General features: G+C 50.3%; 1 long non-coding RNA gene across 5 annotated transcripts; it reads left to right on the top strand.

The window, feature by feature from the left end:
• The first annotated feature begins 3,217 nt into the window (after positions 1-3,217).
• On the top strand, positions 3,218-23,948 carry LOC111562323. 5 transcript variants are annotated; one of them, XR_006585672.1, is made up of 7 exons: positions 3,218-5,621; positions 7,269-7,385; positions 8,547-8,647; positions 14,262-14,367; positions 14,673-14,784; positions 18,374-19,077; positions 23,210-23,948. It is a non-coding gene; the product is annotated as an uncharacterized LOC111562323 (long non-coding RNA). The 5 variants fall into 5 exon arrangements; XR_006585671.1 differs by lacking the exon at positions 23,210-23,948 and having other exon boundaries at positions 18,374-19,925; XR_006585673.1 differs by lacking the exons at positions 8,547-8,647; positions 23,210-23,948 and having other exon boundaries at positions 18,374-19,925.
• Positions 23,949-25,492: the final 1,544 nt, after the last annotated feature.

The following is a 25,492-nucleotide window of genomic DNA, read 5'->3' as shown; positions in this document are numbered from 1 at the left end:
CTTTCACTTTCCCAGCTCATTCCCCCGCTGCAGGAAGACTGCCTCTTGGTTACCCCACACCTGGAGCAGGCTGCCTTTCCCTTTTAAATGGGGAGTATTTCGTGTTTCCCTGTCTGTCCCTCTTCTCTCTCCCATTGCTGTCTGTTGAAGTGGGTGGGACGGATAATTTGTCTTTTTCATTCATGGTCTCCAGGAGAAGCTGACACGATCTGGGGTGGATCCTGAGGTCCTGGCCATGATGTCTGGTGCAGTGATTGGCTGAGACTTTGGGGATGCCTTTGGGAGGAGGCCGAGTGCATTGTTTGGGGAGCCGGGAAGGAGATGAATATTTATGATGCTGTGAGCAGATTGTGGTGGATTGGATTCTTGTTTCCAAGTCTTCACACACTTTGCCACCCGACTTAGTAGTACTTCCTGTCAGAGTGGGCAGGACGCATTTCTCCACCAACGCCGAGCATGGCCGTGTGACCGTCATCCAGGGGTTTTGAGTGAACATGATAAACGCCGTGTCTGAGCAGCGGTCTTAAGAACGCTCGCGCAGGTCAGCCACTGCGCTTGACCTCCGCCACGGGACTGAGATGCGGTTGCCCCTTCGGCTTGGGCCCTGGAATCGTGAAGGCACATCGGCTAGACGTGTGACACGAGTGAGAAATAAACATTTATTGTCGTAAGCCCCCGACATGTGGGGATCATTTGTTACTGTGGCCTAACCTAGCGAAAGCTGATTAGTACGTCATGAAGAAAAAGAAGCAAAACAGGTTACAAGATCATGTGTTTAGATTTTAGAGTTTGGCTCTATGTCTTGGTGTAGATTCCCTCAGATTTATCCTGTCTGGGGTTTTCCCAGCTTCTTGAGTCTACAGGTTTGTCTTTTGCCACATTTGGGATGTTTTCAGCCATTTTTTCTTCGGGTATCTTTCCAGCCCTACCCTCTTTCTCCGCTCCGTCCTCTCCTTCTGGAACTCCAGTGACACAATGTTAGACCTTTTGTTACCGTCCCCCAGGTCGCTGAGGCTCTGTTCATTTCTTTTTTCAGCCTGTTTCCTCTCTCTTATTCAGACTGAGCAATTTCTGTTGTTCTGTGTCAGGTTCATGGACTCCTTCCTCTGTCTCTCCATTCTGCTGTTGAACCCGCATCCATGGAGTTTTTCATTTCAGCTATTGTATTTTTCAGTTCTAAGATTCCCACTTGGGTCTTTACCTCTTCTATTTCTTTCCTGAGATTGTCTGTTTCCTTGCCGAGATTTTGTTTTCTTGTTTGTTTCAAGCAGGTTGTAATTGCTGGTGAAAGCAATATATTTATGCCGGCCGCTTTAAAATCTTTGTCAGGTAATTCTAACATCTCTGTTATTGTGATGCTGACATTTATTATCTTCTTCCACTCCAGTTGAGATTTTCCTGGTTCTTGGTCTAATGACTTTCAGTGGAAACCTGGAAATGCTGGATATCATGTTATGAGACTCTGGGATTTATGGAAGCCTGTTTTAGCTGGCCGCCTCTGGGACTGCCCTGGCAGGGGACAGGGCGGGGCTGTGCCAGGCGGGGATAGAAGTCTCTGCTTGGCCTCTACTGACACCCAAGGCGGGGAGGGCCCCCTCATTACTGCCAGGTGGGCGTGTAGAATCACAGAGCCCTGCCAATGCCACGTGGGCTGGGAAGGATAGGAGGTGCCCCTTTACTCTTCCCCATGTGGCCTCCACTCACACCCGGGAGGAGCGATGGAGAGGGTGACCTCTCTACCTTCGGGTAGTAGTCAAAGTCCTCGACTCTCCACTGGGCCTCCTCACACACCCCCAGCAGAGACGGGGAGGAAAGCTGTTTGGCGCCAGCAGGGATGGGAGTCCAGGCTCCCGCACCGACATGGGGATGAGGTGGGATGGGGAAGGCCCACGGCTACCTGCCAGGATGCAAGTCCTGCTACCTGTTGTAACTTCTCTACCGTCACCCTCACGTGAGTTGAGGGCCCCTCCCTCCGGCCTGGTTCTGTTAGGGGTCTAGGCTCCCCACTGGGCCTTTGCTGGCAGGGTGGGGGTAGGGCCGTGGGGTTTTCTGCCGTGGTTGGGCGGAGGACCACGGCAGTTGTCATCTGAAAGCCCTCCGTCTTGCCAGGCGGCTCCTTTCCCAGCCCTCCGGCCAGGGAGGGCATCGAGCGTTTGCAGGCAGCCGGCTCCTTCAGCCCCGGGTCTGCCTGTGTGTATGAGGCAGGGAGCCCTGGGGAATTCACAGCAGGCCATTCCTCAGGCCCCAAGGCCCCCAACTGGCTGGACCTTTCGGAATCTTCTCACATTTGTCTTCTGGATCACGTCCTGGGGTTTTTGTTTGTTTGTTGGTTTGTTTTTAAGATTTATTTATTATTGAGAGACAGAGACAGAGCATGGGAGGGGCAGAGAGCGAGGGAGACACAGAATCCGAAGCAGGCTCCAGGCTCCGAGCTGGCAGCACAGAGCCCGACGCGGGGCTCGAACTCACGAACTGTGAGATGGTGACCTGAGTCGAAGTCGGACGCCCAACCGACTGAGCCACCCAGGCGCCCCTGTCCTGGGTTTTTAGTTGTACTTGGTGGGAGGAACAGGGAGAAGTGTGTCTATCCGTGTTCCTAGAAGGGGAAGTCTCCTACACAGTGTGACTTTATTTATGCATTTATTATGTATTATTTATTCGGTTCAGAGAATTCTACATATTGTTACAGATGCACGTACTTTTAATAACTGTATGAATACGTAAACCAGAAGAGCATACAGTTAATTCACAACAGTGGTTACAACCGGTTTTCCCGGATCACGTCTACCCTATCTCTGCTTCCCCACCTTCTCTAGCTTTCTTCATGGGCATCCAGCATGGCCTGCGCTCAGTAAAAATGGTCTTTTTCCTTGAACTAGAATGAAAGATCTAAGAGGTCAAGCACAGTATCTGTCTTGTCCACGACTATATTGTTAGGACCTAGAACATGTGGTGAGCACTGAATGAATGAATGAATGAATGAACACATGACTTAAGAAAGAAGAAAAAATGTACCAGTACTTTCTTTGTAATGAGAAACAAAAATGTTTTTAAAGATGGAATTTTTTTTTAAGTTTAAAAAAATATTTATTTATTTATTTTGAGAGAGAGAGAATGAGGGAGAGGGGCAGAGAGAGAGAGGGAGACAGAGAGTCCCAAGTAGGCTCCACGCTGTCAGCTCAGAGCCAGACTCGGGGCTTGAACTCACAAACTGTGTGATCGTGACCTGAGCCGAAATCAGGAGTCAGGCAGATGCTAAACTGACTGAGCCATCCAGGCGCCCGGAGACTGGGAAAATGTTTAAAGGCCTCTTTCTCTCTCCCTTGAGAGGGCACATGGGAGTGCAGGGCGGCAAGAGGACCATACTCATGGCAAAGCCTGGACTTTGTTTTAACTTGTTTTATAAATTCCAAAGACTGACATTTTAAGGAACCAAGTCCTGGAAACGCACCTCAGGACGCACCAGTGGAAATGAGCACCGCTGGAAAGAATCCCTTCCCCGTTGTTTTCATTCCTCATTTCCTAGATGTTTTTCTTTCAAGACTGAGCCACGTTGGATGTGAAGATTAGTTTGGGCCCAGGGAAAGAATCTGTCCAGATTAAATTTTCCTGATCTCTTGGGGAGGCTGACTAGAAGTGTAGGCTCTGGGGCCGGATGGCCGGGGTTCAAGGCCTGGATTGGCCATTTATTCACTAGGCAAGGGTCCTAACCTGTAAACCTCAGTTCATCTGTAAAATGGGCATAATAATAATAATAATAGCATCTACATCTTAGATTGAATCAGTGTTTATAAAATGCTTGGAATGGTATCTAAAACATGGTAAGATCTAGAGAAACATTGGCTAGAACCAACCCCTGCCTATGTCAGGAAGACCTCAAGAGAATAGCCTCGATCAGAACAAGGGCCCAAATCCTGCCTGGAAGTAGGCCAACGGGAGTCACAGCAAAGACTGTGGGGAGGGGCGTCACCCATGTGGGAGGGGTCACCAGTGCCCACTCTCCTCTCCACATGCTTCCCAGCCTCAAGAGCAGGGTTTCCTTTCCTTTTCCTCTCGATTCTCAGAGGTACCCCCCTAGGGTGGGTTGGGTCTACACCGCACCCTCTGTGCCTTCATCCTGCAGGGACCCTTGAGGATCTTTGCCACCTGGAGAGGCCGGGACTTCCCTGGGTGCTGGCTCAGAGGGGGGCTCAGGAGAGATGCCCTCCTTCAACCTTGGCTCCGTGTCTGTTGAAGGCTCAGGATTTCCTGGGCCTGCAAACCAGTCTCACCATAAGGTTCTATTTGTCCCGCAGGGGACCACCTTCCGGGGCCAATCGGGGCTCGTGCGGCTCTGCCTTAGGTCTTCAAGGGGACCAGCTGCCCAGGAAACTTAACGCCTTTATTCACCCTGTTCCCACCTGTGTCCACCGTGACCAGGTTTGCAGCCCTAGCCACTGAGGGGTGTGTATGAGTCAGTGAGTGTGCGACGGTCAGATTCCCACCACCCAGGCGGTGCCAGAACAGAGTCGTGCCAAGACCCTGAGCAAGGAAAGGCACAGAAACACAGCTCCGGAGCCCCTGGAACCCCAGCATTAGCGAGCCAGAAGCCGCCGCGTTCGGGAAGCCTGCACGTCCCAGGCTGCTGGGGCTCCCACGGAGAATCGCCAGAAGGAACAGGTCCCTGAGTGGGGGCAGGGTGAGAACACCCCTCACTGAGCTTTGCCAGGGTGACACGGGACCTGAGTCCCCGGGGGAGCAAGAGCAAGCCGGCGAGGGCGGGGAGGCCTCCAAGGCAGGAGCAGAGGTGAGGGACGGCGGGTGTGGGGTGTGGTCGTGACGCCACGGCAAGGGGGAGCTGCCAGCCTCGGGTGTGGGGCGGGCGGGGCGGTGACGAAGGCCACCAAGTGCTCGCTCAGTTCTTAGACTTCATCGCAAGCAGTAACGAGAGAGAACTGTACAACACTCTTGATGTTCTCAGCTCAAAGCCATTTATCTTCTTCCTTGAAAGTTCAAGGCCAGTTTTGCTGCCAGGAATCTTGCAAAAGCAGCTTTCACCAGTGTGGGCTCTGAAAAATGGAAGGCACATGGGGTGTTCCGTTGCTCAAGCCGAACGCAACGCACAGAGTGATCCGGGCAGGGGGTGGCCGGCGGGGAAGGAGCTCTGTTTGAAGTCGAGTTTGTTTGTTGGTGCTGTGCGCACCGCGTTGCTCGTCTCTGGGCCCAGGAGAATGAGGCTACAGCCAGCTGGCCTTTGTCACCGAGGCCCCCAGACCGAGCGGCTTCACAGGCAAAGCTTTAGACCAGCCTCCAGGCCCCTTGGCCCACTGCTCAAGCTGGCGCAAGCGGATCCCACCCTGGAGACCGCGGGCCCGTTCCGCGTCCAGCTGAAGGTGTGAATGACTAAAAGCAAGCCAACCCAATGACTGGAGGATGATCTAAAGGGAGGGAGGGAGTTGTGTGTGCCCTTCAAGAGCAGATTCCTCCCCCCGCCCTCGCTCCCCAGTTCTGGACTGTGGAGCCATTGCCGAGAAGCAGGTGCCTGGCCCAGCCTCACCTGCACCCCTGGCTTCCCCGGCGTGTCACCGGGCGGCCAGGACTGGACCCGCCCCCAGGCTCTGCCGCCGGCTGGGTGATCGCAGGTGAGTGTCCGACGAAGGGCATGTGCCCGTGGCGTGTAATGTGCAGGGAGCCCGGGGACGGTGGGGTGCGGGTAATGGTTCGGAGCCCCTTCCCGCCCCGTGCCAGACATAACTGCCCACACGCGTCTCGCTCCCTGTTGCCACGATCATCCTATAGAGCAAACCGCACGGGATCCAGTGGCTTAAAATAAGCATCTATTTAGCTCAAGGACACCTGCTTGAGGTCAGTGGCTCAGGCTGGGCCCCCTCCGTGATCTGGGGGGTTGGCGGGCCATCTGGTAGCGGCTCGGCTGGGGACACTTGGCTCCACTCCCTGGCTGCCATCCTTGCAGCAGGCTGGCCGGGCACGTTCTCACGTCAGACGCGAGAACAGAAGTGGCAACCTGCCAGCCTTTGACCCTTCCGCTTGTGTCACGACCTGGGCCCGACTCGGGATCAAGGGGGACGGAAACAACATCTCTTGACAGGAGGATTCCTATCGAGGATCCTCCAAGGAGGATCCAAGGAGGAACGGCACGTTGTAGGGGTGCCTGGGCGGCTCAGTCGGTGGAGCGTTTGGCTTTCGTTCTTTGCTCAGGTCACGATCTCCTGGTTCGTGGGTTTGAGCCCCGTGTCCGGCTCTGTGCCGACACCACAGAGTCTGCTTGGGATTCTCTCTCTCTCGCTTTCGCTCTCTCTCTGCCCCTCCCCTGCTTGCTCTCTCTCTCCCAAATTAAAAAAAAGTCACATCGTAAGGACGTGTACTGAATACAGTAAGGGGCTGAAGATTGGGGCCCTTAAGGCGAGCAGGTTATCAAAACACTTCTCAACTCAGCACCCCCCAGCCACTGCCCATCAGTTGTGTTCACACCTGACCTCAAACCTGTTTGCCCTCACAACCGTGAATGTGCAACCTTCAAGCTGGGTTTCGTGGAGCCTTTTGGTTCCAAAGGGGGTGCTTCAGGGAAGTCTGCAGGGGCAGGGAGAGGACAAAAAGGCAGGGCTCTGGGCCTCCTCCCCACTCAGAGCTGCCGCACTTTTATTTGGTTTAGATACTGGGGTTCGACATGAGATTTTATTTGAAAAAAGATTCTGCCGTCAAATGACTTTAAAACGCGTCCTCTCCTTGGATGTATTCAGACCAGCAGGAGGAACGTGCTTAGCACAGATTTCTTTGGTCCCTGAAGAACCAAAGTCTTTCTTCGCTGTGCCCTAGGCTCTCCTCAAAGGCCATTAGGAGAAGAAAAACCAGGGAATCAATGATTGCATGTTCTTTAAAACTATTTTATGAGAGTCCCCTGTCTATAAGATATTTATTTCATGGCCAAGTGCCAGGGGAAGTTTCAGTGTATTTTCTCTCTTAGAACTATTTTATGTGTCATGTAACATATCTCCCTTTTCACCTTGGCCACCTGGAAGCACGATGCCAAACTTAGGTCACAGGTTTACAGAACTCTTAAAACCAGACTGGCCCAAGGTGCTTTTAAAATACAGATTCCGAGGCTTCAACTGCACAGATTCTGTTTCAGTCTGAACCGCCGGGCTGTCCCTGGTGGCTTCATTGTTTCTGCTGTCTTCCTCTGGCCTGGACTTGCCCTCTGCTTCTGACATATGCTCGGTACTCGGACTCTAATCGTTCTTTTGTCTTATACTCTCGATGCTTCGTAGGCCCGAACTGACTGCGAGGAGGGGGCTGCTCGTGGGGCCGGAGGAGGCCGTGCCCAGCCGGAGAAGGCCAGACAGACCCTCAGCAGAGGAGAGGGTAGAGGTGCCAGGACCCTCCAGGTCTGTGGGGGTTGCAAATCCAGGTGTATTCCCCAGAGGGCGGCCCAGGGGGAGGCCTGATCTGGGGCTGAGGCTGGGCCAGGAGCCAAAACACCCTGGGGCTCTCAGGGAAGCAGGCTCCAGGCTGAGAAAGAGCCACAGCCCGCCAGGTCCCCTGCAGCGTCCTGAACCCCGGCTCACACGGGGCTCCACACCCAACTCTTTCATCCTTGGGTACCCCTAAATTTAGGTGGGGAAACTCAGGCTTGAGGTTAATTCGACATGCAGGCTTGGCCAAAAATTGTTCAGAAGAACATGATCATTCTCTAGGATGAGTTTGAATTTAGAATCAAATATAAATGTTGAAGTAGAACAAATCCATAGTCCTGGTCTTTTGAGGTTATTTGTATTTTTTACAGTTTAGTTATTTATGTTGAGAGAGAGAGAGAGAGTGTTTGTGTGTACACATGTATGGGGGAGGGGCAGAGAGAGAGAGAGGGAGAGAGAGAATCCCAAGCAGGCTCAGCATGGAGAGATCAGGACAGTGAGATCATGACCTGACCCGAAATCGAAAGTCAGACGCTTTACGGGCTGAGCCACCCAGGTTCCCCGAGGTTATTTGTATTTTTAAGATAATTTGGCATTCGGGACGCCTGGGTGGCTCAGCCTGTAAAGCGTCTGACTCTTGATTTCCCATCAGGTCATAATCTCATGTCAGGCTCTGTGCTGACAGTACAGAGTCTGCTTGGGATTCTCTCCCTCTCTCTCTGCCCCTCCCCTGCTCACGTACTCTCTCTCTCTCCCTCCAAATAAATAGTTAGAATGAGAACTATAAGCTAAACTTAAATTCTAAAAAGTTCTACTTTTGTGATGTTAATTCAATACTAAATTTATTTTAAGTTTATTTAGTTTGAGAGACAGAGATGAGCAGGGGAGGGACAGGGAGAGAGGGAGAGAGAGAATCCCAAGCAGACTCCGTGCTCTTAGCGCTCGAACCCGTGAACCGTGAGGTCACGACCTGAACTGAAATCAAGAGTCTGACGCTGAACCGACTGAGCCATCCAGGTGTCCCTTACTACTAAAATTTTTTTTAACTAAAGGAGTCTTCTAATGAAACTTCCTCTTAAATCTCTCTGCAGATACTAATTAGAATTAATTTTTTTTTCCTTCTTTATCCTATAGCTTCTTTTTCTGGGGCGAGTTGTTCTGTTTGTTAATTTTTTCTTTATGTGACTGGTATTCCCTGACGTCTGGCAGCCCTTGGTTGGTCAGTGGAGGCCAAGGTAGGTTCCTGTCATGGCTGGAACGAGTTTCCCTTTGATCCTCTGTCTCTGTCTCTGTCGCTGCCTCTCTCTCCCTCTCTCTGCCCTTCCAAGAGTATTTGCACCTTCTCCTTTACGCCTGGGAACACTAGCTTTGCCTCAGGGCACCCACAGAGGGCGCTGCTCTCTTCTAAGAAGGAAGACTGAGAAGGAGGAGGCACTGAGCTCTTAGGCCCCGTCTTCTCTTTCTGGGCACCGCCTGAGGGACTCAGGCACACTGGCCCATGTTCGCCCTCCTAGGGATGTTGGCATGTTTGTCACCAATTTACGAACCAGGGTGTCCTTCGCGCCGTATCTTATAGCTGTTTCAAAAGTTGAAACTGGGCTTTACCGAGCGGTGACAAGAATCGAAGCTTAAACAGGGAAGTGCTCAAGGCTCAGAAAAACGTCAGGTGCCTTGTGGCCTGGTGACACTCCACGCTTGGATTCTTTGCTAGGGGGGAATGAGATCTGTTAGCACTGCTTGAGCAGGGACGGTGTGGGGTGGCGATGGGAGGGGAAGGGGGAGAGAGAGAGCAGTCAGGAGAGGGAAGGGCTCTTGTTGAAAACAGCTGGTAAGACAGCCACTGAACCACGTGTGATCTTCAGAAGCTGGGGTGGAAACTTCGGAGCCAGGGCGGAAGCGGGTTGGCCCTGGCTGATGGTCCCTTTACGCCAGGCGCTGTGCATGGGTGGTTTTCTTTAGCAACAACAACAAAAACTGTTTTAAGTTTTTATCATATTTATTTTTAAAAATGCTGATTTACCTTGGGGGCCTGGGTGGCTCAGTCGGTTCAGTGTCCGACTTCTGCTCAGGTCATGATCTCGCGGTCGGTGAGTTCCAGTGGTGGGTCCAGCTCTGTGCTGACAGCTCAGAGCCCGGAGCCTGCTTTGGATTCTGTCTCCCTCTCTCTCTGCCTCTCTCCCGCTCATGCTCTGTGTCTCTCTCTCTCTCAAAAAATAAACATTAAACAAATAAATAAAATGTTTACTTATTTTTGAGAGAGAGAGAGGGCGAGCAGGGGAGGGTCAGAGAGAGAGAGGGAGACAGAGGGTCTGAAGCAGCCTCTGCCCTGAGCATATGTGGGGCTCAAACACACGAGCCGTGAGATCATGACCCGAGCCGAAATCAAGAATTGGACACTTAACCGACTGAGCCACTCAGGCGTCTCTCACCTTCTTTCTATCTGACCCACTGAAATCAGGGATTCACCCCCATAATTGCACTAAGATGATTCTTTCCAAGGTCACGAGTGATCTCCAAAGAGTCCTATCCGATGGTTGATCCTCAATGCTTATCTTGCTCAAACTGTCAACAGCATGTGACGTTGTTGGCCATTCTCTCCTCTCAGCTTCTGGGACATTCCTTTCTTGTTTCTGGCCTCACCCCACTGGCCACCTCTCCCTCAGTCTCATTCCCCAGCCTCTTTCAAGCACCCTCAGGATCACTCCTACAACCACCTTCCTTCTCCATCCGTATGTACTCCTTCCCTGGCTGGCCTCATTTGGTCTCCTGACTTCAAACGTCGTTCAAGTGCTCGACAACTCCCGAACATACTTCTCCAGCCCAGCGCTCGCGCTAACTCCAGACCTACAGATCTACCTGCTCACTCTGCCTCTCCGCTTAGATGTTGTGTTGGGCCGTCATAACAAAATACCACAGACCAGGAGGCTTAAACAACAGAAGTTGCAGTTCTGGGGGCAGAGTGGGCTTCTCCTGATGCCTCTCTCCCTGGCTTGCAGACGGCCGCCTTCTCACCGTGTCCTCACATGACCTTTCCTCCGCGCATGTGTGGGGAGGGAGAGAACTCTGGTATCTCTTCCTCTTCTTATAAGCACACCAGTCCCATCAGATTAGGGCCCTGTCCTTCTGACCTAATTCAGCCCCAGTTATGTCCTCACAGGTCCTATCTCCACAGTCACATTGAGGGGTAGGGCTTCAACACATGAATTTGGAAGGACACAATTCAGTCCGTAACAAGGGTGTAGTGGGCATCTCAGACCTAACGTATCCGTCACGAAGCTCTTAACCTTCCCTCCGAAACCTGTTCCCATTGGCAGCCTTTGCCTTTTTGGTGAACGGAAACTCAGTCCTTCTAATCAGTCAGGCCCAAACCTTACCGGACCCTCGACCCCCCTCTCTTGCTCACATTTCAGTTCATTGGCAAATCCTGTTGCCTCAACTTTCACAATGTGTCTGGATTCTAAATTACGTTTTCCTACCCCCATTGTCATCACTCTGATCAGAGCCGTCATCATTTTTAAACTGAATTATGACAACGGCCTCCTACATGGCATCCTGTCTGTGCCTTTGGCCTCCAATATCCTTTTCAACATGGCAGCCAGAACAATTCTCCTAAAATAGAAGTCCGACCATTTCACTCTCTGCTTAACTCCCTTCCCCCGGTAGACCCCAGAGCACTCTAGGGAAAGTGTCCTTTCAGTGGCCAGCAAGCCCTACATGGTCACCACCGTGACCTCGTAGCTTTCTGCTGCTTCCTCTCTCTGCCTCGGTCACCCTGCCTTCCTTGCTTTTCCTTGAGACCTGTTTCTACCTCGGGCCCTTGCATTTGCTGTTCCTTCCAGTTGAAATGTTCTTAACACTGGACATTATACAGTATGTTTCCCTCGTCTTTGTCTGGTATCTGCTCAAACTTGAACTCTCAGAGAGGTCTTCTTTGAGTACCTTGCAACAAATAGGGTTCCCCTCCTGCTAAGATTCTATCTCCCTCACTCTGCTCTGTGTTTTCCCACAGCAGTCAACTCCATATGACTCTGTTTCTGTCTAGATTTTTTTCTTGGGAATTGGGAATTCATTTATTGTCCCCTCTCCTCACCAGATTGTGGCTCCATGAGGATGGGGACTTAGTCTGTTTTCTTCGCTGGGGTATCTTCAGAACCCAGAACTTGTCTGAAAATGAGCTTCCAGGACTTGGGTATTCCATCTCTGGGGATTCCGTCTCTGTAACCCACAGCCATTAAAAGGAGGGGTGTGGGTAGAGGCGGGGGGGGGGGGACTGTGGCCGTTTTTATAATGTACCACGGGGGGCCAGTGGACGGATCCCACAGGTGTGAGTGAGAAAGGGGAGAGAGGCCTCCTCATCCACAGGCCAGTGCGTTTTCTGGTTTTCACAGATCCTTGGTGCACGACTCCGATCGCAGCGGGTGGCGGGTTCTGTGGGGGTCGTGTCTCCTGTGACCTTGGGCCCCGCGGCCGTGTATGTGAGCCATGTGACCTCTCTCTGATAGGCTTCGTGGAAGCTCTCGGAGGCATGCTTGTGCTCAAGAGCCTCCTGACTTGCCCGGTCAGCTGTCAGCCGGACTTGTTGGCAGGGCTTCAGACACTCCTATCTAATCCCGCGCACTGATTAATGGAGGTGGTTTCGCCTTCGCTGTCTCCCGGCGGCCGGGGCAGAGGCTGCTCCTGGGTCTGTGGCCATTTATGGGCAGAGCCAGAGCCCCGAGAGGCTCACTGGGGAGCACGGTGGGCTTGGAGGTGGGGGGCACGTCCTGCTGGGTGACCCCGGCAAGTCACTGTCCCAGCCTCCAGGAGCCGCGTCCCAAAGTGTCATTTCCTTCGCCTTATAAATTGTATAATCATGCCTCTCTCTTGCCATCATGTTTCTCTCTCTCTACTGGATCATTACCATCGCGGACAGATGGGCTTTATGGCTCTTATCTTAAAACGCACTGCTGTCCAGGCTCCACACCGCCCCCCCCCCACCTGTTACCCCATTTCTCGACTCCTCTTTAGACGACGCCTCAGAAAGAGATCACCGTACACGTGAAACTAACACAGAACTGTATGTTAACCGTACTGGTCAGGGCCCCTCACCCTCCTCGGAAGCTGCTCTCTGCCAGCTCAGCTGCCCCGACCAGTGATCTCCGGAGGTCTCCATCTGAACCTCCAGGGGGGCCCCTTTCTCCTCTGAGAAACCCTCCCCTCGCTTGGCTTCCTGAGCACCCGGCTCCTGCTTCCCTCCCCACTGGCTGGCACATCCTCATTTCCACCCCCCCCCCCATGACTTAGGGCCCTAAGGTTCAGGCCCCAGGCCTTTCCTCTTTCTTATCTACATCCCCTTGGTGATCTCATCCTGTCTCGTGGCTTGAAGCACCAGCTCCAAGCCCGTGACGCTCATATTCATATCTGCAGCTCGACCGCCTTCCCCGGTCCCCAGACTCACACAAAGCGTCTGTTCAGTGTCTCCGCCTGGATGCTTAGAGAGCATCTCAAAGTTAGCGCATCCAAGACTGGGTCCTGACTGTCCTTCCAAACCTGCACCCCCCGCCCCCAACTGCCGCCCCCATGTCAGCAAAACGTAGTGTCGTCTTTCCACTTCCGCATGTGCATTCCTCTGTTTTGTGCACACCACATCTCATGGTCCCTGAGCCCTCATATTACTAGCATCGATCTGGGGGTTTTCGTGTTTCTGTTTCAACTGTCTTGCTGAATATGTAACGCACTTCACGGTTCAGTGTCAAAACAATATTAAGCAGGCGCCCTTGCAGGGGTCCCGCTGCCCTCCCTCTCTTCTTTACCCCACTGTCAGTGTTTCTTCTGGCAAAAATAAGCCGAAGCATTGATTTCCCCCTTTCCCAAACAGAAGTTGGCATACTAGACGCATTGTTCTGTACCTTTTCTCATCTGACAGTGTCTCCTCGAGTTCACTCCAGCTCCCAGAACTTCCTCATTCTTTCCCCAGCTGCATCAGTTTCACTGTGTGGATGTAATTTATCCCACCAGACCCCTACTGATGAGCATTTGAGTTGTTCCCAGCCTTTTGTTATTACAAACATGGCTGTCATTAATGACTCTGTGTGTATGTTGTTTCGTGCTTTGGAAGGGTATCTTCAGGGTAGATTTTTTGGGTGGTGGGAGGAAGCCACCAACAGAATCTGGGAACTTGTGCGGGATCTGTGTCCTGGTGCAGCCCCCACGGAGGACATATTTGCCAATGCCCAGTTCAGACGCGGCCAAGGAGGATAATGGAGAAAGAAGAGTGTCCCAGAGCAGGGAGCTGGGGGATAAAAACCCCCAATATGCCAGGGAGCAGAACGGGACCCGCTCAGGGAGCACTCCCTGCCTCCGGGGTGGGGCGCCCTGGCCTTGGCCGATCCTGAGATCCCGAGATCTCAGGATTGTTGCCGAGCAGGGCCTGCTCTGTTTCTTTTGTTGTTCCCTTTCGGAGTTGGCCTCTTGGTGCTGTGCGGTCCCATGTGTCCTTACCAATTTCCTGCCTGCAGGATCTGTCCGTTTCTGATAAGGGGGTGTTGAGGTCTCCAACCACAATAGTGGATGCATTAATTTCTTTATTTTGATTGTCTGCAGTTTGAATATGATATGCCTGGGTGTAGAGGTTGGAGCATTTATCCTGCCTCGCGTTCTCTGAGCTTCCTGGATCCGTGGTTTGGTATCTGATGTAAATTTGGCGGGGGGGGGTACATCTCAGTCATTACTGCTTCAACTATTTCTTGCGTCCCTTTCTCTCTTCTTCTGGTGTTCCCAGTATGCATATGTTACACATGTCGTAGCTGTGCCACGGTTCCTGGGGACCCCGTCCATGTTTTCCCCATCTCGGTTCTCTTTGCTTTCCAGTTTTGGAGATTTTCGTTGACGTACCTCAAGCTCACAGAGTCTCTCCTCAGCCGCGTCCTGTCCACTGAATGAGCCCCACAAAGGCATATTCTTCATTCCTGTGACAGTATTTTGGGTCTCTAGCATTTAAAAAAGTTATTTCTTAGAATTTCCATCTCTGTGCTGACATTCCCCATCTGTACTCATTTGCCGTCTACTTTTTCCATTAGAGCCCTTAGCATAATAATCAGAGTTACTTAAACTCCGGATCTGATCATTGCAATATTGCTGCCATATCTGACTCTAGTTCTGATGGTCACCCTGTGTCTTCAAATTGTGTAATTTGCCTTTTTACTATGCTTTATAATTCATGTCGAAAGCTAGACGTGTATGGCCTGGTGGGTTCAGGCAACGTGTCTTTTTGGTTCATAGGTCTCTGGGTCAAGAGGAACCATAATACACTTGATGCAGAGAAGTTACCCCTAGATGGACTTTGAGTTTGATGCTATGATTGACAACCCCCCCCACCCCTATCGGGGAGAGGGTGAGTATCTTTTGCCTGAATATTTGACAATTAGAAAGATGGATGATGTGTTATTAGGTTTGTCCTCCAACCATTTTTAGCCTTCTACCACCCAGACACTTGGCAAAAATATACATATATGGTTATAGAGACCAGCAATGTCTCCTCAGCCGGCTACTAAGTGAAAGCGTGTGGAGCAAAGTTCTTGCTGATCTACAGCAGGCCCATGAGGCAATGGACCTCTAAGCCACTACGATCTGGAGGTCGCTTGTTAACTCAGATAAGGCAGCTTGGCCTGATAGGCTTCTTTAGGTCTTGACTCACATGTCACCTTTTCCTCTAGGCCTTCCTTTTTTAAAAGGTTTATTTGTTTATTTTGTAGGGGGAGGGGCAGGGGAGAGGGAGAGAGAGAGAGAGAGAGAGAGAGGGAGAGAGAGAGTCCCAAGCAGGCTCTGTGCTGTCAGCATGGAGCCCCATGTGGGGCTCAATCTCACGAACCCTGAGATCATGACCTGAGCCGAAATCAAGAGTCGGATGCTTAACTGACTGAGCCCCCCAGGCACCCCTGATCCAAGCCTTCCTGGGCCCCGTATAAAATAGCTCCACATCCCTGGAATCCCTTACCCTCTTCCCCACTTTGTATTTCTCCACAAAGACCATCTCCATTGAACATTATAGAGTTTGCTCAGTTATTCTGTTATCTCTCTCCCTCCGGGGCACCAGAGCATCATCCGCCCAGCTAATGATCTCAGGGCTCATGAGTTCCAGCCCCGCGTCCGGCTCCGTGCTGACAGCTCAGAGCCTGGAGCCTGCTTTGGATTCTGTGTCTCTGTCTCTCTCTGCCCCTCCCTGTCTTATATTCTGTCTCTCTCTCTCAAAAACAAAATAAACATTTTATTTATTTATTTATTTAAGGATTTGTAGATGGTTTTTTTTAATGTATTTTTTTAATTTTATTTTTTATTTTTTAAAATTTACATCCGGGGCGCCTGGGTGGCTCAGTCGGTTCAGTGTCCGACTTTGGCTCAGGACATGATCTCGCGGTCTGTGAGTTCGAGCCCCACGTCAGGCTCTATGCTGACAGCTCAGAGACTGGAGCCTGCTTCAGATTCTGTGTCTCCCTCTCTCTTTGACCCTCCCCTGTTCATGCTCTGTCTCTCTCTGTCTCAAAAATAAATAAATGTTAAAAAAAATTAAAATTTACATCCAAATTAGTTAGCATATAGTGCAACAATGATTTCAGGAGTAGATTCCTTAATGCCCCTTACCCATTTAGCCCATCCCCCCACCCACAACCCCTCCAGTAACCCTCTGTTTGTTCTCCATATTTAAGAGTCTCTTTTGTTTTGTCCCCCTCCCTGTTTTTATATTATTTTTGTTTCCCTTCCCTTATATTCATGTGTTTTGTCTTTTAAAGTCCTCATATGAGTGAAGTCATATGATTTTTGTCTTTCTCTTTCTAATTTCCTTTTCATAATACCCTCCAGTTCCATCCACATAGTTGCAAATGGCAAGATTTCATTCTTTTTGGTTGCCGAGGAATACTCCATTGTGTATATATACCACATCTTCTTTATCCATTCATCCATTGATGGACATTTGGGCTCTTTCCACACTTTTTGGCTATTGTGGATAGTGCTGCTATAAACATGGGGGTGCCTGTGTCCCTTCGAAACAGCACATCTGTATCCCTTGGATAAATGCCTAGTACTTTAATTGCTGGGTCGTAGGGTAGTTCTATTTTTAGTTTTTTGAGGAACCTCCATACTGTTTTCCAGAGTGGCCGCACCAGCTTGCATTGCCACCAACAATGCAAAAGACATCCTCTTCCTCCACATCCTCGCCAACATCTGTTGTTGCCTGAGTTGTCAATAAAAATAAAATAAACACTTTAACAATTTAAAAAAATGTGTTAGGGGTGCCTGGGTGGCCCAGTCGATTGAGCATCCAACTTCAGCTCAGGTCATGATCTCGCGGTCCGTGAGTTTGAGCCCCGTTGTCAGGCTCTGTGCTGACAGCTCAGAGCCTGGAGCCTGTTTTGGATGCTGTGTCTCCCTCTCTCTCTGACCCTCACCCGTTCATGCTCTGTCTCTCCCTGTCTCAAAAATAAATAAACATTAAAAAAAATTTTTTTTTAAATGTGTTATTATCTGTCTCCCTCTGCCATCAGAATGTGAGTTCATGAAGGCAGGGAGAGTGTGAGTTTGGGTTCCACTGAAAGCAGACGGTGAGACAAGGACTTTGGTGCCAGTTCTTCATTGGGAGGTGACCCCAAGGCGCACAAGCGAGAGGGTTGGGGGAAGACAGACAAGGAAGGGGGCAAAAGCAGTAAGGGATGCATTAATCAGCTCACTGCTGCTCTGACCTGGGAGTCAACACTTCTGAGACCCTCTGAGAAGCCCTGCCAAACCAGCCCCAGAGATTTTCCACCCAGAGATTAAAACCAAAAACCTGGAGCATTCGTCCCCAGCTCCTGTCCCTTGTCAGCTTCAGTTTGCATTAAACCTCTGTTGTGCGTGGGCCGAACAAGCCTCCAGTGCTGGGAAAAGTCTTCAGGGGGAGAAGCAGGGAGGTACACCCGGTCCCCAGGAACGGGAATGGTCCGTCACAGATGTAGGCGGGTCAGGGGCATGCAGGGGCGGGGCGAGCATCCACAGCATCTATCATCGGGATTTTTTTTTCCCCTAAATTTTTGAAACTAGAATAGACACTTGTGTGTCCCCACCATTCCCCTTTTCGTATCAATTTAATTTCCATTTTCCTTTGAAAAACCACTTCTTCCAATTTCTCAGCCTGGGGCTTTGGTTGGGACCGTCCCCACCCCTCGTTCCTGGGCATGGGCCCCTCCCTGGCCCTCAAGGTGTTAATCCAGCCACCTGCTGTCACTCACCTCTTCTTTTGGTCTCTGCCACCAGTGATCTGTTCGGGGACAGACACACGACTTGTGTGGGACCAGCGTGAGAGAGTAAATTCTAGGGCTTGCTCTCTCTTTCTCTGAGTGATGTGGTGTAAAGGTGTGAGGTCTGGAACAACCGCAGCCATTTTGCCACCATGAGAAAGCTTGGCACTTCCGGACTGACTTCGTGAAGCCCAGAGAGAAAGCCAAGAAGAAGGAGGGAGGGGAGGGAGAGAATATGAGCCTTTGGAGACATCTGGAGCTCCTGGATCCAATCTCACTTGAAGCCAAGATTAAATCTAGGTTTTCAACTGACATACCCAATAAAAAAACTCCTTTATATTATGAGTCACTTTAAAGTGAATTTTCTGTCACTTGTGACTGAACGAGTCCTCCTTGGTTCCCTACTTAACTCACAGGCTTGTTTTGAGGTTTACATAAAATAGCATTTAGGTGTGCCCGGCTGGCTCAGTGTGTAGAGCATGTGACTCCTGATCTTGGGGTCATGAGTCTGAGTCCCGAATCGGTGTAGAGATTACTTAAAAAAAATAGCGTTTAGTAAAGCATGGACCACAATTAATAGCCAATGAGTGGCAACCAGTATCGTTGTTATGATATGTTTATCTTTATAGTTATGTGCACTTCTTATTCCGTACCCTAACATTGCCATGTTTCTGTTTATCTTTTTGGCACTGTTCAATTTCTACCCCAAAGGAGAGGGGCCGAGGGAGGGGCTAAGCAGCCCTGGATCCCGACCGCCAGCCTGAGCCTCAACGAACAGCACAGAGCCCATGTAGGGTGGCTCTGATTCCTCCGACATCCCATTTTCGTTCTTTGATGGTATTTGTCTGTATCCAGCTTACACATAAATGCTTCCAGGCGAGTGCTCCAAATGTCTCTTTCGGAAATCTGAATCCCCATGAAAACAATGGCAACAAGAAAAAGGTGCAAGCTTTCCAGAACAAGCCCAGATTTTGAAAATGTGATAAAGAGGTTATTGTGTGTCCGAACTTTTCACACAAGAATTGGAGGAGACTTAACACCAGGAATAATAAACAGAGGAAGACCAGTTAATGCAGAGCAGATGGGCCCGCAAATGCTAAGCATCTCAACATCTTTCCCCTTGGACTTTTGGACTCAAGATGACTGAATGCTGGTTTCTTTAGTTGGAAATAAAGCTAACGCAACTGGGGAAACCTGTAAATATGGCGGGCTTGATTTCTGGGGTGGTTTTAAGAACCTACGATGTGGCAGGCGTTTGAAATTCACTACTTAAATCCGGACCACAGCTCCATTTTACAGACAAGGAAACTGAGGCTTCACTTACCGAAAGGCATACAGCCAACAAGAGAGTGAAGCCAGGATCGATCCTAGGTCTGTCTCTGCATACGCCATTTTCCTGCAAACTAGGGTAACAGGTGAGCAGAGAAAAAGGATCGTAGTCACATCAATTTGAAAAACACTGACATGGGGTGCCTGGTGGCACAGTCGGTTAAGTGTCCGACTTCAGCCAGGTCACGATCTCGCGGTCCGTGAGTTCGAGCCCCGCGTCGGGGGCTCAGAGCCCCGCGTCGGGGCTGTATATATATATATCAGTGAGATAGAGAGAGAGAGATTAGACAGAGATCCAGGACAGAATCCTAGGGGGCTGGCAACACGAGGGAGGAATGATATATTTTACATATACCTATACCTATACCTATACCTATACCTATACCTATACCTATACCTATACCTATACAGAGAGAGACAGATTATACATATATGTATATATGCTATATATGTATAATATGTATATTTATGTAGTAACAGTCTAATTGAGGCATAATTGCCATATAATAAATTATACATATTTAAACCACACAACCTGATGTGTTTTGACATGTGTGTGACCTGTGAAATCATCACCACAATCAAGATAATGAACACATCCATTACTCTCAAAAGTTTCCTTATGCTCCTTTGTAATTCCTTCCTCCCGTCCCTCCCTCCCTTAATCTCAGACAACTGCTTATCTTCTTTCCATCACTATAGATTAGCTGCATTTTCTAGAGTTTTCTATAAATGGAATCACACAATGTATATTCTTCCTTTTGCCTGTCTTCTTTCGCTCCGCATGACTATTTTGAGATTCACTCACATTGTTACGTGTTTGTTCCATTGTATGACTATGCCACAGTTTGTCTGTTCATCTGTGGTTGGACGTTTACGTTGTTTCCAGTTTGGGGCTCTTACAAATAAAGCTGCTGTGCACATTCGTGGTTCAGTCTTTGCAGGACATGAGCTTTCTTTTCTCTTGGATAGATACGTAAGAGTGGAGTGGCTAGGTGATAGGGTACGTATATGTTTAACCTTTTAAAAAATATTTATTTATTTATTTTGAGAGAGAGAGAGAGAGAGAGAGAGAGAGAGAGAGAGAATCCCAAACAGGCTTTGCACTGTCCTCACGTGGGGCTCGACCTCACAGCCACAAGATCACGCCCTGAGCAAAAATCAAGAGTTGGACGCTTGATCGACCAAACACCCGGGCGCCCCGTATGTCTGGTTCCCAAAGTGGCTGCGTCTCACATTCCCACCAGCAGCGTGCGAGGACCCACTTCTTCCTCAGCGGCCCTTGTCCGGCCAGTCCTTTTACTCACATTTTGCTTTATTTTGTACAAGTTCTTAAATTTTAGTTCCCGTGTGGTTAACATACCGCGTCATGTTAGTTTCAGGTGCACAACATAGTGACTCAACACCTCTGTACGTTACTCAGTGCTCATCACAGTAAGTGCACTCTTTCCCCCCCATCACCTGTTTCCCCCATCCCACGCCCTCCCTTCTGGTAACCACCAGTTGGTTCTCTACAGTTAAGGCTCTGTTTCTTGGTTTACCTCTCTGTCTCTCTCTTTCTCTCTTTTGTTTGCCTTTGCTCGTTCGTTTTGTTAAATTCCACAAATGCCTTTGTCTTTGACTGACTTATTTCACTTCTTATATTCTCTCACTTCATCCATATCGTTGCAAAGGGCAAGATCTCAGTCTTTTTGAAAAATTTTTTAATGTTTATTTATTTTTGAGACAGAGAGAGACAGAGCGTGAGCGGGGGAGGGTCAGAGAGAGAGGGAGGCACAGAATCTGAAGCAGGCTCCAGGCTCCGAGCTGTCAGCACAGAGCCCGATGCGGGGCTCAAACTCACAGACCATGAGATCATGACCTGAGCCGAAGTCGGACGCTTAACCGACTGAGCCACCCAGGCGCCCCCAAAAAATTTTTTTAATGTTTATTTTTGAGACAGAGAGAGACAGAGCGTGAGCGGGGGAGGGTCAGAGAGAGAGGGAGGCACAGAATCCGAAGCAGCTCCAGGCTCTGAGCTGTCAGCACAGAGCCCGACGCGGGGCTCCAACGCACAGACCGTGAGATCGTGACCTGAGCCGAAGTCAGAGGCTTAGCCAACTGAGCCACCCAGGTGCCCACCCCCAATTAAAAAAAACCCTCCCTTGACCTCCGGTATTCCTCCAACGACCGTCTCATCATCCCCTTGCCCCACCTGCACCACAACACCCTTTTAACTGGCCCACTCTTAGCCCTTCAGGTCTCAACTGAGGATGCCTCTTGAGGGGAGCCATGAGCGCCCCCCACAAGGACCTTTGCTCTGTACTCCTAAGCACTCTCTGCCAGCCATCTCCCCCCATTGCTGGCATTTTCATGTTGTAAGCAAGTGATCAGTCGCTAGCGTCCCTCACCACACTGCTCTCTGGAGAGGCATGCCGGCTTCATGGCTGTGCTTCTGCACCTGTAGTCTTGGGTGTAGAGGCACTGATGTCTGAGGCCACCAACATGGCGGGGGCCTTCGATATGCCAGGAATTGTTCTAATCACGTTCTACAAATCTTGCCAAAAGTTCCCTGAGCGGGTACTGTTATCATCTTACGTTGCATTTTTGAGGACAACGAATCTCGGAAAGATTAAGTAGCTTCAGTATTTTGTTTCGTTTTGTTTTGTTTTTACTACTGATAGGTAAATGTGGGAGCTGAGATTCAAATTCAGGAAGCTGACTCCTGGGTCAGTGAGGCCCTTTTGGGGAAGACTTTAATTTTTTTTTAACGTTTACTTATTTTTCAGAGAGAGAGAGAGAGAGAGAGAGAGCGAGCAGGGGAGGGGCAGAGAGAGAGGGAGACACAGAATCTGAAGCAGCCTCCAGGCTCTGAGCTGTCAGCGCAGAGCCCGACACAGGGCTCAAACCCACAAACCGTGAGATCATGAGCTGAGCCGAAGTCAGATGCTTAACCCACTGAGCCACCCAGGCGCCCCTAACTATTTTCCTTGCTTTTGATGTCTATAGGTTCTAACTTACAGGCGGTTGTGAGTGACAGCAAATGTTTTGTGGCTGTCTCAGCTCAATCACGGTATTTAGGGTGAAGTGACCCCCCAAACCGTGTCGCGAGTTCGTATGGAACGCTAACGTAGGTGTTTGTCAGGTGCTGGGTTGAGAAGCCTCATTTCCCCCCAGAACATCAGCTAGTGTGACTGGGGCTGACGGAGAGATTCTGTTGAGGCCTGCGGTGGCTAAGCGGGGGGGACGTTTCCCAGAGCCCCCTTCCCGGTGTGCTCCCGAGCTGGAGTTGGTCGAAAGGGCAATTGGCACCAGACGTGGAAGGCAAAAGGGAAGCGGTGGCCGGTGCTCTCTGAAGATCGTCGTGGTTGGATGGGGGGCAGAAGGTGACCTTCATTTGTCCTGGCCCTTCTGTCCTCTGACCTGATATTCTTCCCACTGATGACCTTGTTAACCTATGGCGCCCCCGGCCCTCCACTAGCTGCCTGGGGGACTGTGCGTTCTTTATCGCAGCACCTCCGGTACACAGCACAGGTCCTGTGTGACGGGTGTTCAGCACCTTAAGTGTTCGTTGACTAAACGCGTACACAGGGCTTCGCGTGCATTGAGTTTGGGTTACTCAGTACGGGGCGAGAGCAAAGCAATTTTTTCTGGAGGTTTTTTCTGGAGCCTCATCTGCTGTCCCACCTTTAGTCAGAGTGCCTGGGGTAGGTACCAAGTTTCCACCCCTGGGTTTGTGAGGGGACCCGGAGTCAGAACCCCACCTCGAGGCCCAAGGATGACCGCCATATGCCTGTGTGAGCACCGCCTCATGGGTGTCCCAGGTAATGTGACCGGGGCTTCGGGTACCACTCCGGCTCTTCCCACGGCCGCTGGCACAGACCCTACACAGCCACCGTGGTCCCTGGGGTTGGGGACCTGTCTCCTGCCCCCCTCTGCCCCTCAGCAGGTGCGGCCCCGCCTGTGGTGTCACCAACGCAGTCACGTTCCCTCAGCCCTCGTCCAGGGAGTAAGCCTGCTTCCGGGAGGGAAGGCTGTCTCACCTCATGGGCTCAGAATCACTGTTCCCTCCTCAGCCCGACGCTGTGCATGGATGGGCTGGTCACCTTGCTTTTATGACAGGTCCCTGTCGCTGGGTTCGGCTCAGGGCCATCCGAGCCTCACTACGTACTACCGAATTCCCCCATCACGTTGCTGGAAAGATGTGTGCATTTAGAGTAGATCGTGCCTGTTTTGCAGCCTGAAGCACTTCCAGCACGAAGTCCCAGGCTCTGAAACGAGGACTGGAATCCTTGTCCGAAGGAATCCTTGTCCTTGTCCGAAGGAATCCTGCCCTTCCCTGAAGACGAGCCCGTCCACCTCGAGTTTGCGGTAAGCCGGGGCCGCCTGAAAGAGGACACAGAGGGGCTGGGGCTGCGCTTCCGTATCTCCAGGAGCATCACCCCCGACCCCCTTCCTCGCTCCCAAGTCTCCATTCCTGTGTGCTCCACTAGAGCAGCTAACCTCGGACACACTCAATTCTGGAAACTTAGTTTATGGATGTCCCATCAGAAACCTCCCCCAACCCCTGTCTCACAAGCACACACACGCACAGCGATATCTCCAAACCCCACTGCATTTAAACCGGGAAAATAGTGGGTGGGAACTTGAGGAAATGGCCAAGGAAGGCATTTCAGGAGTTTCCGCTGATGGTTCACATCTGGAAAGCCGGTGAGACGCAGACGTGACAATTCACCAAAGTGACTGTCGAGAGAGCCCTGAGGAAGGAGCCCGGCTGGTGTGGGCCACTGATGTGAGCTTGAGGTCGTGGCCGTGGTCATTTACTTCCCGGCTCTTCACGAGGTGCACCCGAAGCACGTGGGAGCCTGAGGTCTTGAACTTCTAAGCCAAAGAAGGCTCCAAAGTAACCCACTTAAAAATGAAGCCACCTGAAGAATAGTGTTTTGCGTTTTGTCTCCTTTCCTCCAAACAAAAACACCTAGTTTTAAAATTTTTTTAAATTTATTTTGAGAGAGACAGAGACAGTGTGAGTGGGGGGGAGGGGGAGAGAGAGAGAGAGAGAGAGAGAGAGAATCCTTAGCAGCACAGGGCCCGATGTGGGGCTCAAACTCACGAAACCATGAGATCATGACCTGAGCTGAAGTCGGTGCTTAGACAACTGAGCCACCCCAGTGCCCCAACACCTGTTTTTTTAGAGAGTAAAATAAAGGGGTGCCTGGTGGCTCATTTGATTAATCACTGACTTCGGCTCAGGTCACGACCTGGTGGCTTGTGAGTTCGAGCCCCGCATCGGGCTCTCTGCCATCAGCACAGAGCCTGCATCAGACCCTCTGTCTCCCTCTCTCTCTGCCCCTCCCCCACATTTTCTCTCTCTCTCAAAAATAAATAAGCACTTAAAAAAATAAAAAGTAAAATAAATAGCAGAGTAATAGTGGTATTAGATTGGTTCACATTTATCAGTTTCTTCCCAGAAGTTATTTAACCCCTCTAAGCCTCAATGTTTCCGTTGGTAAAAAGATCATACCCAGAATTTTGTTGTGAATATTAATGTAATGGGCTTTGCACGGCTTACCTAATTAATATTCACAACAAAATTCTGGGTATGATCTCCTTTTTACCAATGGAAACATCGAGGCTTAGAGGGGTTAAATGACTTCTCAGTCACATATCTGATGTTATGAACTGAATATGTGTGTCCCCCCAAATTCATGCGTTGAAGTCCTAGCCCCCCACGGGGCAGTATGTGGAGTAAGGAAGTGATGAAGGTGAAGTGCGGTCCTAAGAGTCGGGCCTGAACCGATTAGTGTCCTTACAAAAAGGGATCCCTGTGACCTCACTCCTCACACGTGAGCACGGGGCACAGGTCATGTGAGTGCACAGGGAGAAAGGCTGAGGGGGGAGCTCTCACCAGACGTCAGCCTTGCTGGCACCTTGATATTGGACCCGCCGTCTCCAGAACTGTGAGGAAACACACTGCTGTTGTTTCAGCCGCCCAGTCTGTCGTATGTTGTCATGGCAACCAACCCCAGCTGACTAAGACCCCTGACGAGACAAAACTACATGGGATTACAAACCCCAGAGCCTTTGCTCCATGCCCCTGCACTGCCTTCTAGAAACATCATCACTTAAACATTTGTATTTTTTTTAAACCTTTTTATGTTTTGACAAGTGTCATGCTAGTTTTAATATTTGAACGGGGGTGAGAAATATTTTAAAAACTTGGCATTATTCTATTCTATTCAGATGTATTCTAACATTGATGGCTGCAGTTTCACTAAATTTAGATCTCTGGAAAAATCTTTTTTTTTTTTTTTTTTTTTTTTTTGAGCATGGAAGCAGGTTGGAAATGTTGCACCCAATAATAACAGTTGGACTTTTGGCTTGTGAACTACTTCAGTGGGAAAGTATTTGCTTAAATCTCCGCCTGCTATGAGAGTTGAAGGTTTGCGATAGTAATTACCCTTCCCCTGAACTTTCTGAATCTGAAAACCATGTGGAAATGCAGTTTGTCTTGTATAAAAA

The sequence above is a fragment of the Felis catus genome, chromosome C2 (assembly GCF_018350175.1).
Source record: "Felis catus isolate Fca126 chromosome C2, F.catus_Fca126_mat1.0, whole genome shotgun sequence".
Taxonomy (NCBI): Eukaryota; Metazoa; Chordata; class Mammalia; order Carnivora; family Felidae; genus Felis; species Felis catus.
Note: the sequence above shows the minus strand (reverse complement) of the source record. Positions and strands in the feature narration are given on the sequence as shown.